The sequence below is a fragment of the Sus scrofa genome, chromosome 11 (genome assembly GCF_054392235.1).
Source record: "Sus scrofa isolate SSC_HxYL_T2T_F1_AM1 chromosome 11, Sscrofa_HxYL_maternal_Yorkshire_Landrace_v2.0, whole genome shotgun sequence".
NCBI classification, from domain to species: Eukaryota; Metazoa; Chordata; class Mammalia; order Artiodactyla; family Suidae; genus Sus; species Sus scrofa.
Window position 1 is genome coordinate 67660466 of NC_139393.1, and position 11948 is coordinate 67672413.

At 38.4% G+C, this 11948-nt stretch overlaps 1 long non-coding RNA gene across 4 annotated transcripts; it reads right to left on the reverse strand.

Moving 5' to 3' along the window:
• Positions 1-683: 683 nt before the first annotated feature.
• LOC106505325 (uncharacterized) lies at positions 684-11563 on the reverse strand. 4 transcript variants are annotated; one of them, XR_014820029.1, is made up of 4 exons: positions 11522-11563; positions 8865-8941; positions 2459-2521; positions 684-1255 (listed from the first exon to the last, which is right to left on the reverse strand). It is a non-coding gene; the product is annotated as an uncharacterized LOC106505325 (long non-coding RNA). The 4 variants fall into 4 exon arrangements; XR_014820030.1 differs by lacking the exon at positions 11522-11563 and adding an exon at positions 10738-11129; XR_014820028.1 differs by lacking the exon at positions 11522-11563 and adding an exon at positions 10738-10828 and having other exon boundaries at positions 1107-1255; positions 8861-8941.
• Between the last annotated feature and the right edge of the window lie 385 nt (positions 11564-11948).

Sequence of the window (11948 nt, forward strand, 5' to 3'; positions counted from 1 at the left end):
AAATTAATTGTCAGAGTCCCCAAATGGGATGTATATCAACTGGGGGACATAAGTTGACAGGGCTTCCAGCATGTCCTCTCTGGTGAACGGTAAGATTCAGGGTTCCTAGTTCAATTCAAATAATTGAATCTAATATATTTGGAGAGACTGTCTATCTTAGTTCAGGATGTTTTAATAAAGTACCGTAGACAGGATAGCTTAAACAACAGAAATTTATTCCTCATAGATCTGGAGTTCTGGAGGTCTGAGACCAGGATGCCAGATGGTCAGGTTCTGATGACAGCCCTCTTCCTTAGTTTGTAGACAGCAATATCCTCTGCTGTATCCTCAGATGGTGGAGAAAGACATCATCTCTCTGTCTCCTCTTATAAGGGCACTGATCCCATTCACAAGGAAACCACTCTCATGACCTACTTACCTCCCTGAACCCCTATTTCCAATACAATCACATTGGGAATTAGAGCATCAACATTGATATTTAGCCTGAGGGCTGTTAATTCAATCTACCTCGTTTTCCATGCCACCATAATGGCTATAAGAATAGGGCTTGAAAAAACATCCTGAGGTACTGACAGGTGTTTTGTATGGAAGGTTGGGAATCTTGGGACATCTTTGATGTTACCAATACAATTCTAGGTAAAGTTGTGGGGAGATCAAATGATAGTCAGACAGGAGACAAGAGGTGGAAGACCCAGAAGTTAGTTTATTTTTGAGGCGGTCATTCCAATGCTAAAAATACTAGAAGGCAGTGCAGGGTCCAGAGCACGGAAGGTCTGTGGAATAGCTTGACTAAAAACCCATGGCTTCTGCAATAGAGCCTCTCCATTGTCAGAGTACAAATGGTCTGGAAAGGCAAAAATATAATGTAGACTAGTTCAAGAGCCACAGTAGTATGACCAGAGTTGGCTGGTAAAATTGCAACAACTCCATAACCTGCAAAGTGAGTGTCAACAGTGATAAGGATAAGAGGGCTATAAGTCCAAGAAGAGGGCTATAAGTCCAACAGACTCCCAACAGTAGGCATAAGCCATGCCAAGTGGTTTCCTCATCAACTTTGACTAGATTCACATATATATCATGTAGTGGTAGCCTTCTTTGCATCAGAAACATAGAGTCCTCTACTCTGTTTCCAGTCTATAATGTCATTGTGTTGTGAGCTGTGGTATGAAGATGGATACTGGCAATGAGGCTGCCATTCAAGGAAGTGCAGGCTCAATCAGCAGCTTGATTGCAGTCAACTTATATGGGCAGAGATCTACGTAAGGAAATCAAATGATACCATCAGCAGCCATGATTTATATCTACTTCTCATGCCCCATAGAGGAGTATCTTTAATCTGTCAGTCTATAGTTTTCCACGTAGCAAACTAAGCAGCTATGAGTCAGTACAAGTATAACAAGGTTCACCAAGGAGAGTACTGACCAAGGCTATGAGTACTAGTTTGAGTTCTACCCATCAATCACCTCTATTTCTGGTTCAACATCACTGGCATTGAGATTGAGCAGCTGCAGCAGCCCAGGGACACCATCAAGTTTCAGATTAGCTGAACCATCAGTGAAGCAAGCATAGGCATTTAGGGAATCCACAGAGAACTGAAGTCTTCCTGGAGCCAGTGGCTTTGCTTCCAATGGCTAAATGGAGGATAAAGTTTCCCTCTAAATGACATCTGTCCTTTCCAGTTCATCAGTGACTGAGTCCCAGTGGATCCACCATAAAATGGGAATGTCAGGCTGGAGAGTTAGAAGGCATCCATGGGTCAGACATCCAGTTTCCAAAATATCTCAGTAGCAAACTACTTTGCATTCCCAAGGCAGTGTACTTGGTAACTAGGTTAAGTGGATAATGGTCCCAAAGCTCCAAGGGCACCTCCAGGTGGAGGCTGCCCCACTTTACCAAAGAATCCAGTAGAAAAACCATCATGCACATAGACTGTCACCAGCCAAAGCTTTTCGGACAGCTTCCCAAGATGCTTGTTGATTGAAGCCCTACTCAAATGATGCCTCTTAGCAAAGTTGCTGATATAAAAGATCAAGTAGAATATCCAGCTGAGGCCCAGTATCTAAAGAGTCCAATAAGTTACTTGGCCTCCTCTTTGGTAGAGAAGCCTGAAGACACAATATTCCCTAACTGCTGGAGGGATTGAGTTCTCTGTGAATCTATCACCTAATCTCTAAAAACATTAACTTTGTACACTTCAAGCACTCCACACATAGGAAATTTTCAATGAACATTTGTGAGTTTCAAGATCACTGTATAGAGTAAACCCCAAGTGGTAGCTCTCTTCCACTAATTATTCCATTCCATGCTCCTCACTTTCTTCCACTGATAGCTACAGATGACGTTTTAACATGTTGGATGTCCAGTATAGGATAGGAAAAACAGGATTAAAATTCAGGCTATCAGTATCCTACAGGTAAATATTGGGACATGAATACCAAATTTGAAAAGCAGTCATCACCTTAGGCTGAACTGAAGTGTTTGTTTCCTGGACAGTACTGGTCATCAGGATCAGCTGCACCATCTAGAAAAGACAAATGCATAGAGACAGAACCTTATTAGTGGTTGCCAGGGTCTGGGGGGAGGAGGGAATGAGTGACTCTTTAATGAATATGGGGTTTCCTTTGGGGTGATGTTCAAGTTCTAGAACTAATGCCAATGAACTGGATACTCTAAAGTAAAGTAAATTTGATGTCATGCGTCTTTTATTACAAAAAAAAAAAAAAAGAGAGAGAGAGAGAGATGATTCTCACAAATGAGGATGAATTTTTCACCACTGGATTTGGTAGCTAATATTTTTTCTTTTTAGGACCACACCCATGGCATATGGAAGTTTCCAGGCTAGGGGTCGAATCAGAGCTACAGCTGTTACCCTACACTACAGCCAGAGCAATGCCAGATCAGAGACATGTCTATGATTTACACCACAGTTCATGGCAATGCCAGATCCTTAACCCACTGAGGGAGGTCAGGGATCAAACCCACATCCTTGTGGATACTAGCCACATTCATTTCCACTGAGCCACAATGGGAACTTTGAATATATATTCATAAACAAAATAAGTCTAACTTTTTTCTTCCTCTTCCTCTGGGTTTAGATTCAATATTACATTAGCCTTAAATTCCATTTTGTCAATTAAGATTGACACCCAGTGGGGGAAAAAATGGAGAATGAATTTTTAAGTTGGAGACACCAAAACCATTCCAGGGATGATGTTGGGGTGGGGGGGGGGAATGATAATAGGTGAATGAGAAGGAGGCATAAGTTTCAATTTAAGATTGTCTTCTAAGTCTAGAAGAAAGAAGGAATAGATACCTGTGTTAATTAAAATCAAATTTCTATTAGAACCTTGTGTGTTACTGTGCAACCAAAATTTCCCTATTTTAAAAATGGTCAAACGTGCAATTTAGTAGAAATGACCCACAAGTCTTGCAACACGTAATTCAATTAGCCAGCAGGTCAAGACACTTAACAGCACGTTTTCCCTATCTTTCACATTTCAATGTACCATGGTGAGGACTGAGAATCCTGATGAAATTCGAAATTTACATAAGTGCATTAATTGTCTTGAATTCCAAACCTAAGTTACAGCACTGGGGGCTTATTCTTAGTTGTGCCTTCTGTACAATAAGATTACAGCTCAGGGGCATGGTGAGTAATGAATTTAAATGATTTCTTCTGATATATAATTCCACCAGTAAATATTTATCCCTGTAGGATGCTCCAATGTTGCTTCTTAAGAGTGAAACTCAATGAAATTTATACAACTGGTGACTGTGCAGAGAACCCTGCGGCTGTCCTATAAATATTAATCGAATCAAAATGCAAACATGGAGACCAAGAATGCCTGAAAGTAAGAAGTCCTTGCTGAATTAGGATCACCTCCTTCAGTGCTACAACGTAAGAAACATTAAAGCCCCATTTTTATTCAGTTCTATCCAGATATGTTAACTCGGGGAAACAGTCTAGGGATATTTTTGTTTTTGAGACCATCTGTCTCTTTAAATGAGCTTTATTTAAATGAATGAATTTAAGCTAGGGCTAAAAAAAAAAGGTCAGCAGCAACAGATTATTTGGGCAACTGTCTTCTTCCTTCTCTCAGTTTTAAGCTACGTTTATGCTTCAGTGACCAGATAAAGTCATGATATCATAAAGTCTTCCTTCCTCATTAGACTGTGAGATCCCTGAGGGCAAGGATTTTGTCTTACTTATATTTGTCATCCCAGGTTCCAACCACAGAGTCGATTAGCATGAAATAAATGTTTCTTGATAAATATGGGCTGCAAATAAGTGAAACTTTCAATCAGCATGTCTACCATGTATGCAGTGGTCCCTTATGGTTTCCAGATCTGATGATAAGAAAAAGGAATATATTCCCTCCAGGTATATCAGGAGAGAGGATCCTCCCTCAACTCCTAAAGGGTCCCAGTGTAAAGAGAAGACAGATTAGAGGAATTTGCCACATCATTTTATGGGCTGTGGGATGGCTTCTCTGGCTTGCCAGGAACTGGTTTGCTTGATTTGCTTGGTATTCTTTTTTTTTTTTTTTTTTTTTTGCTTTTTAGGGCTGCACTTGTGGCATATGGAAGTTCCTCGGCTAGGGGTCAAATCAGAGCTGCACCTGCTGGCCTACACCACAGCCACAGCAGTGCAGGATCCAAGCCTCGTCTTTGACTTTCACCACAGCTCAGGGCAATGCCAGACCTTTAACCCGCTGAAAGAGGTCAGAGATCAAACCCATATCCTCATGGATATTAGTCAGGTTCATAACCCTTGAGCCTCAATGGGAACGCCAATTTCCTTGGTATTTTAACCAAAGTTGCAACCAGTTATCCTACCTAAAATGTACTTCACAGAGAGAAATTTGCTGTGCTATAAACTGGTTGCAGTATCTTCACCATGTTCCTTTACCATAACAAAGTCTTTCATAATGAGCATTAGACAGAAGATTTCAGGTGAGTGACACTGTCTTTTTATGATCTCTCACCAAAGAAGCACCACAAATCAGGCTATTCATGTTCCAGAGGTTTCTGAAAATTCCAGACTTCTACCCCTGCCCTTCCCTTTCTCCCACTATATGCTAAGTTCACTATTACCCTTTGAAGATCTCAAGTTTTCTAAAGCGTATGTGTTAGTTGGATTAAACGAAGGTAGTTTCTGCTCAAGAGGTCTGTAAAACCCAATAAGAGAAAAATGCAACTTATAGAATACAGAGTATTCTACAGCAAGTGGTTGAGAAACAAAGAAAGGCAAGAGAAGTCATCATGCAAAATACATCTACTCAGCACCTTCCACCTTTTCACATTTCTAGTCGAAACAGAAAAAAAATAGTAATTGTGATAATAACAATAACATGAATAAATTTTGTTGAGCACTTAACTATGTGCCAGACAATATGACAATATTTACGTATATAAATACATTGAATTTTCACCTCAAACTCACTCGGTAGCTAATATTGTTATCCCTATTTATGGTCGTGGAAACCAAGGCAGAGAGAATGGTTAAATAATTTGTGCAAAGAATACATGGGCAGTAAACAGCAGAGGCCAGACTGAAGCTAAGTAGTATGCATAAGCCCTCCTATTCTTATGATGAACCTTCCTCAGCCAATTTCAGTCCTATTCTGTGTGATGGTTATTCCTTCATGTGCCTTATACTAATCACATGTATAAAGGTTCAACTTTATGAAAAGCAGGAGAAAAAAAATCTATGAAACTTGAAGTGAGAAACAGTCCAATTTCTCTCTCTCTCTCTTTCTCTCTCTCTTTTTCCTGAAAAAGGCTGGGCAACCCAGTAACTGAAAAATACTGATGTCACTTGGAAGAAATTGCTTCTTGTCCTGCCCTCTTCTTCTCCAATTTTGGGCCTCAACCAGTTGGAAACTGGTATGAATGTGCATAATGATGACCTCTGAATGATTATCATGAAATGACTTTCTCCCGTAATGTTAGATTTATCTGATGATTTTAATACCCTTCATTCTAAAATGCTATTATCCTGAGTGCATGCAGGGGACAGTACACTTAGTCATAAGTGATGGATGAATTCATTATCTTCAGCCAATTTTAATGGGTCATCTAGAAAGAAAATCACCAGTCAGTTTTGGCTACTGAACATTGCTACCTCACGTATCTTATTAGGGCAAATATAAAAATGGGTGGTTTTTCATTTTCCTGACAGACAACAAAGGTCACCTATCACATGCTTGAGAGACATTCACGTTTCTTTCTCTTTGGCCTGAAAAAAAAAATAGACAGTGTCAAGAAGTTTTGGTTTTTTTTTTTCTTTTTAATCTTTTTCCCACTGTGAACTGAATATTTCAGACCTGGGCACCCTGAAAAGAGGAAAGATGCTTCGAAGGAATTCAGAATGAGGAGGTTTTGCTGCAGAGAGATAGAGGTTGACATTAATGGATTCCCCTGGTGACACTGTTAATCTAATGGCCCTACAGAATTCTAGGGCTTCAGCCCCATCATTAGGAGCTGGACGTAAACACAAGGGATAGAATAGTAGGTGCGCCTTATCCCTATGAGTTTCACAGGCTGTTTGCTACCCTCAGCTACTAGAAGCTGAAAACATTTAATACACAGGAATGCATGCTTTTCATGGCTCGACCTATTTTTTCTGTTCTTGGTTGGGAGATCCTGACTTTTTATCTTTTTTTTTTTTAATAGCAAAAAAAAATATTGTATTCATGTTTATATCCCCACAGGTTCTAAAACATAGTACGTAGTCAGTAGTTGCTGAACTGACTTTTTATCTTTTAAATGTTCATTTTTCATTTGACTCAGCAACTCACGCTTTTTCTCTCAGACCTCATGCTAAATATCCGCCACCGTTGACTATGTGGGTGGCACACAGGAACATCCTTTAGGTGCCACATTTGCTACCCGCTAAGCTTTCCCTCCTGTGCCCGGTCATGTAAAACTGACTTGACATTATTTTAATGCATTTCTCTCTAGAATGCATTATGTTGCATTGTCCTGAAGATGCCATATGAACAAATTCTGTGCTAGCAAATCGTTAAATTTTACGATGAGGATTTTAAAAGCTAATTCAGAATTAAGGGGACAAACGTGTTATAAATATTCCATTGCCGATATGTTATACTGACATAACCTAGAAAAAATATTGGAACAATCCTGTGATTCTCAGGTAGGATTAAAATGGAAATAACTGCCTGATTACTCAGAAAATAATGTCAATTTATCTGATAACTTTTGATCCAGTTCATCTTTTTAATATCTTTAAGAAAAGATCACTTTATTTTGTGTTGTGTTTATTATGTGATGAGTAGCAAAACCACTCCTTAAAAACAGAAAATCTTAGGTGACACTTACATAATTTAAGTGTATAAGGGCAGAGTTGATCCTTAGAACGAGGACGTTTGGGAGAAAGTCTTAGCTCAGCCATTTCCACCTCCTCCCTCCTACCCTTTGTGGATGCAGGGAAGTCTCTGGAACACCAGGACTCCATGAGGTCCTGGAATCAGTGAGCTAGCCCAACAATCTTAGGGAACGGACGGAATTCAGAATTGTCCTTACTCAGTACTTCCTACTTAAAAGAGAGTCTTTTACATACACTTGCTTGAAAAGTGAATGCATATGATTTTCTGCATTTAGCTCCCTGACCTGGAGCTTCTTTGAGACTTACAGTTTCCAACTTTGAAATTTACCTTTTTAAATTTAAAAATGATCAAATCTATCCTAAAATCACGGAGTTTAGCACGTAATCAGAATTTGAAAGTTAAGGTTATTACCCCAGAACGTGTTTCTTCCTGCTGTTTATACAACTAAATCAATTTATTAAATACCTTATGACAATCATTTTCTATAAAAATTGATTGGACTAAATGTGTATTTCATGAGGTTTGGTTTTTTTCCTTCAATAATCTGAACAATACCTTTTTAAATCTGGGAATTTTTTAAATTAGGGTTAATTATTTAAGCATTCCTTGAGACCCTATGTGACATTTTCTGTCAATTTAAACATGTGGGTCAACATTCAAAGTAATCCCAAGGTCACTTTGACTAAAATAAGGCAAAATCTTTTTTAAAAAAACTTATTGTGGTATAGTTGATTTACAATGTTGCATTAGCTTGGATTTACAGCAAAGTGCATCTGTTATACATGTATCTATTCTTTTTTCCCATATAGATTATTATAGAACATTGAGTAAATCTCCCTGTGCTATACAGTAGGTCCTTGTTAGTTATTTATTTTATATATATTAGTGTGTATGTATTAATCTCAATTTATCCTTCCTCTTCATGGCTTCCCCTTTAGTAACTACATTTAATTTCAAAATTTGTGATTTCTGTTTTATAAATAAGTTCTTTTGTATAATTTTTAATTAGATTCCACATATAAGTGATATATTTGTCTTTGTCTGACTTACTTCACTCAGTATGATAAGTTCTATGTCCATCCATGTTGCTGTGAATGGCATTATTTTTATGGCTGAATAATATTCTATTGTATATATGCACCTCATTGTCTTTATCCATTCCTCTGTCGGTGGACATTTAGGTTGCTTCCCTGTCTTGGCTATTGTAAATAGTGCTGTTAAGAATATTGGGGTGCATGTATCTTTTCAAATTATGGTTTTCTCTGGATATTTGCCCACAAGTGGGATTGTTGGGTTATGGAGTAGTTCTATATTTAATGAGGGTTTTTTTGGCCACACCCACAGCATGCAGAAGTTCCTGGTCCAGGGATCAAACCTGCTCCACAACAGCAACTCAATCCACTGCAGTGACAATGCTGGATATTTAACCCTCTGCACCATAGAAGAACTCCTATATTTAGTTTTTTAAGGAAACTCCATACTATTCTCCATTGTTGTACCAATTTACATACCCACCAGTAGTGTTGGAGGGTACTCTTTTCTTCACACCCTCTCCAGCATTTATGTTTGTAGATTTTTTGATGATGTCCATTCTGAAAAACAATCCACAGAATATGAGAAAATCTTTGCAAATAAAGCAACTGACAAGAGATTAATCCCCCAAATATACAAACACCTCATGCAGCTTTATATCAGCAGTCAAATCTAAATTGACACTTCTCCAAAGAAGATAGAGAGATAGCCAAAAAGTACATGAAAAATGCTCAACATTACTAGAGCAATGCAAATCAAAACTATCATTAGCTATCACCCCACACCAGTCAGAATGGCTATCACCACAAAAACAAAACAAAACAAAAAATCAGGCAAACTTTTGCCAAGTAAAGCATGAACATGGTTAAATTCTTTTCTCAGAGTTTATAAGTTAATGGAGAGAAAACAGCTTACTTTTCTGTTCATCTAAAAAATGCTACTTATCAAAATTAGCAAAACATAGGTAAAGAATGAAATTGATAGTCCTAAAAAGTTTTGAAAAGTGTAAAATCTACAGAAATTACTAACTAGGGCAAGAGTCCTTTCATGTCTTTCTCCCATTTCCTTCATGAATTGAAACTATCATCATTGACCAATGATTTCCTTAAGATGCTCACCAATATGAAAACTCAAGTGAAGGTACATTTTGTTTTGCAAATTTATAATTACCCAGAAGTATAGAAATATAGCTCAGACCTTATTTCTAAAGTGGATAGAATATTGTCCATAATTTTAAAAAGCCTTGCCATATTATAACTTACTAAAATAAAATTTAACAGAAGTTCCCAAAGATTTTAAGCAGATGCAAGTTAGTACTTCCATATCCTATGTTTATGAATATGGCCAAAAAAATGCTAGAGAAGGTTTTAAGCAGCAGCAGATAACACAAGTCCATCTGTTTATGTCATCTGCTACTCTTTATGTGACACATTAAAGATTATAAAAGGAAAATCAAATTCACATAGCATTTATCTAAGAAGCTGCTATAATTGAATTCTTAATAAGGTTTTTAAATTTTTCTTTTCTCTTTTTTCTTTTAACTCAAGTTACTAATTAAAAGAGTAAACTGATATTTTTGATATACACTTCTTTGTTTAAAGCAATGTTATTATCATTCACTAACTCAATTTGATATGTTTATATTAGCTTTTTAAAAATTTTTACCAATTTCTCAGCTCACTCTGTGGAAACAGCAAAGAACACACTTGTTTGAATGAACCCTCTGTTTTTTTGTTGTTTTTAAGCTGTATGTTAATATTCAATAGTATACATACAATCTAATAATGTCAAGTTAGAGTTCTCATCACTTTTTTAAGTTTTATCGAAGAATAGTTAATTTACAATGTTGTGATAATTTCTTCCATACAACAAAGTGATTCAGTTATACATATACACATATCCATTCTTTTTCACTTGAATTTAGATCCTTTTCATTTTGTTCAACCATTGCACTACCTTCCTAACTGTTGTCCCAGATTACAATCTTCAAATTCTCATCTCTCTAATGCAAAGTTCAGCTAAAACTTCATCACAAGGGCTATATTATGACCAATAGGAGGAGTATAATATTCTCTCTCCCTTCAGCCCAAATCTACTCTCAAGGAGGCCTGATCAACATGAGACTCACTGGGTGACAACAACACTAAGAGACAGAGTATGAGACAGAGCAGGCTGGCAAAAGCCAGTGGTTTGCAGACAGCATGGAGTCACGCCACCTTTGACAACCTTCACACAGTGCTTGTTACCCATGTAAACAATACAGTGAGTGAGTCTGGAGCACCTTCCTGATGAAGGAGCCTCCCATCTATTGAAAGCCATGGGGCAACCGTAGTGAAAGGAGGTATGGAGTAAATACCTTAGTCAAAGCCACTCCAGGCTTCAGGGTGTGCTTGTCTTTGGGATGCCCTTCTTTCTTCATTGCCCTTCCTTCTTCCTCCTCCCTCCTCCTCTACCCCTACTTCTCTTCCTGCTCCTCCTTCCTCCATTCATTCATTCATTCTTTCAACAAATATCCATGAGTGAATGCCAGTCTATGCCAGGCAGTTATTAGGTACAAGTGTAAGGTATCGCAAGACATTTGTGCTCACTTCCCCATAAAGCTTTTAGTAGATCGAGGAAAATAGATATGAAACAAAAAATTATAACCATTATGGAATAAGAAAAGAGGACAGTCAGAATGCAATGGAAGCAATAATAGAGGTCCTAATGTAGTCTGCAGAAAGAAAAGGAAGAGCTGACATCTAAGCTGAACTATGAAAGAGATACAACCAACCAGATGATATGGTGGGGGTGGGAACACGGAGGAGGAGGAGTGTTGCAGACAGAAGGAGATGCTGAAAATTCCAAAGGAGGGAGGTAAACAGAGTGAGAGGGAAAAGGTGGATGGATGCCAGGAACTGAAAAGAAATTGGACCTGGCAAGTGAGGGAGGTCCAGGAAGGAGAGAAGCATTAGGCACAGAGTGGAAAATAACTAACAGTGTCAGATTCTGGTAAGGGGGAACAGATAGTCTCCAGAGTGACAAGAGAGGACACAGCCTTACCCAAGAAAGGAACACCTCTGCCAGCATGACAGGAGGGAAGAAAGGAAGGTTATAGGTTTGTGATGGGAGGTTAAAGGGGCGCCTCTCTCAGGACTTACTTTTTTTTCTGTTGAGTAGCAAGTGAGGTCATTTGCTGGAGTGAGGGGGTGGAGATTTGTGTGCTGCGCAGGAGCAAGAGTCTGATTGGGAAATCTTTTAAGATTACCAGGCAGTTCTCAGGGCCCCATGGAGGTGATGACTGTAAGTTCATAATGGTACCAGCCTTCTCAGTTATGTAATTTTCTCCAGCAAGTCTTATCAATCAGAATAATGGCAAAGAAGTTGGATCCATCCAGGAATGATGACTTGCCAGGATGGTGTGATGAAAAGAACGTAGGCCAGAGCTATGGGCAGGAAAGTTGCTGAAATATAATAGTCAAGACAATTTACCACCAAAACCAAGGAGAGAAAACTAGTAGGGGCAGATTGATAGGGAGTATGCAAAACAATCAGTTGAATAAAGAACTATGGTCATTGAATAAGCAA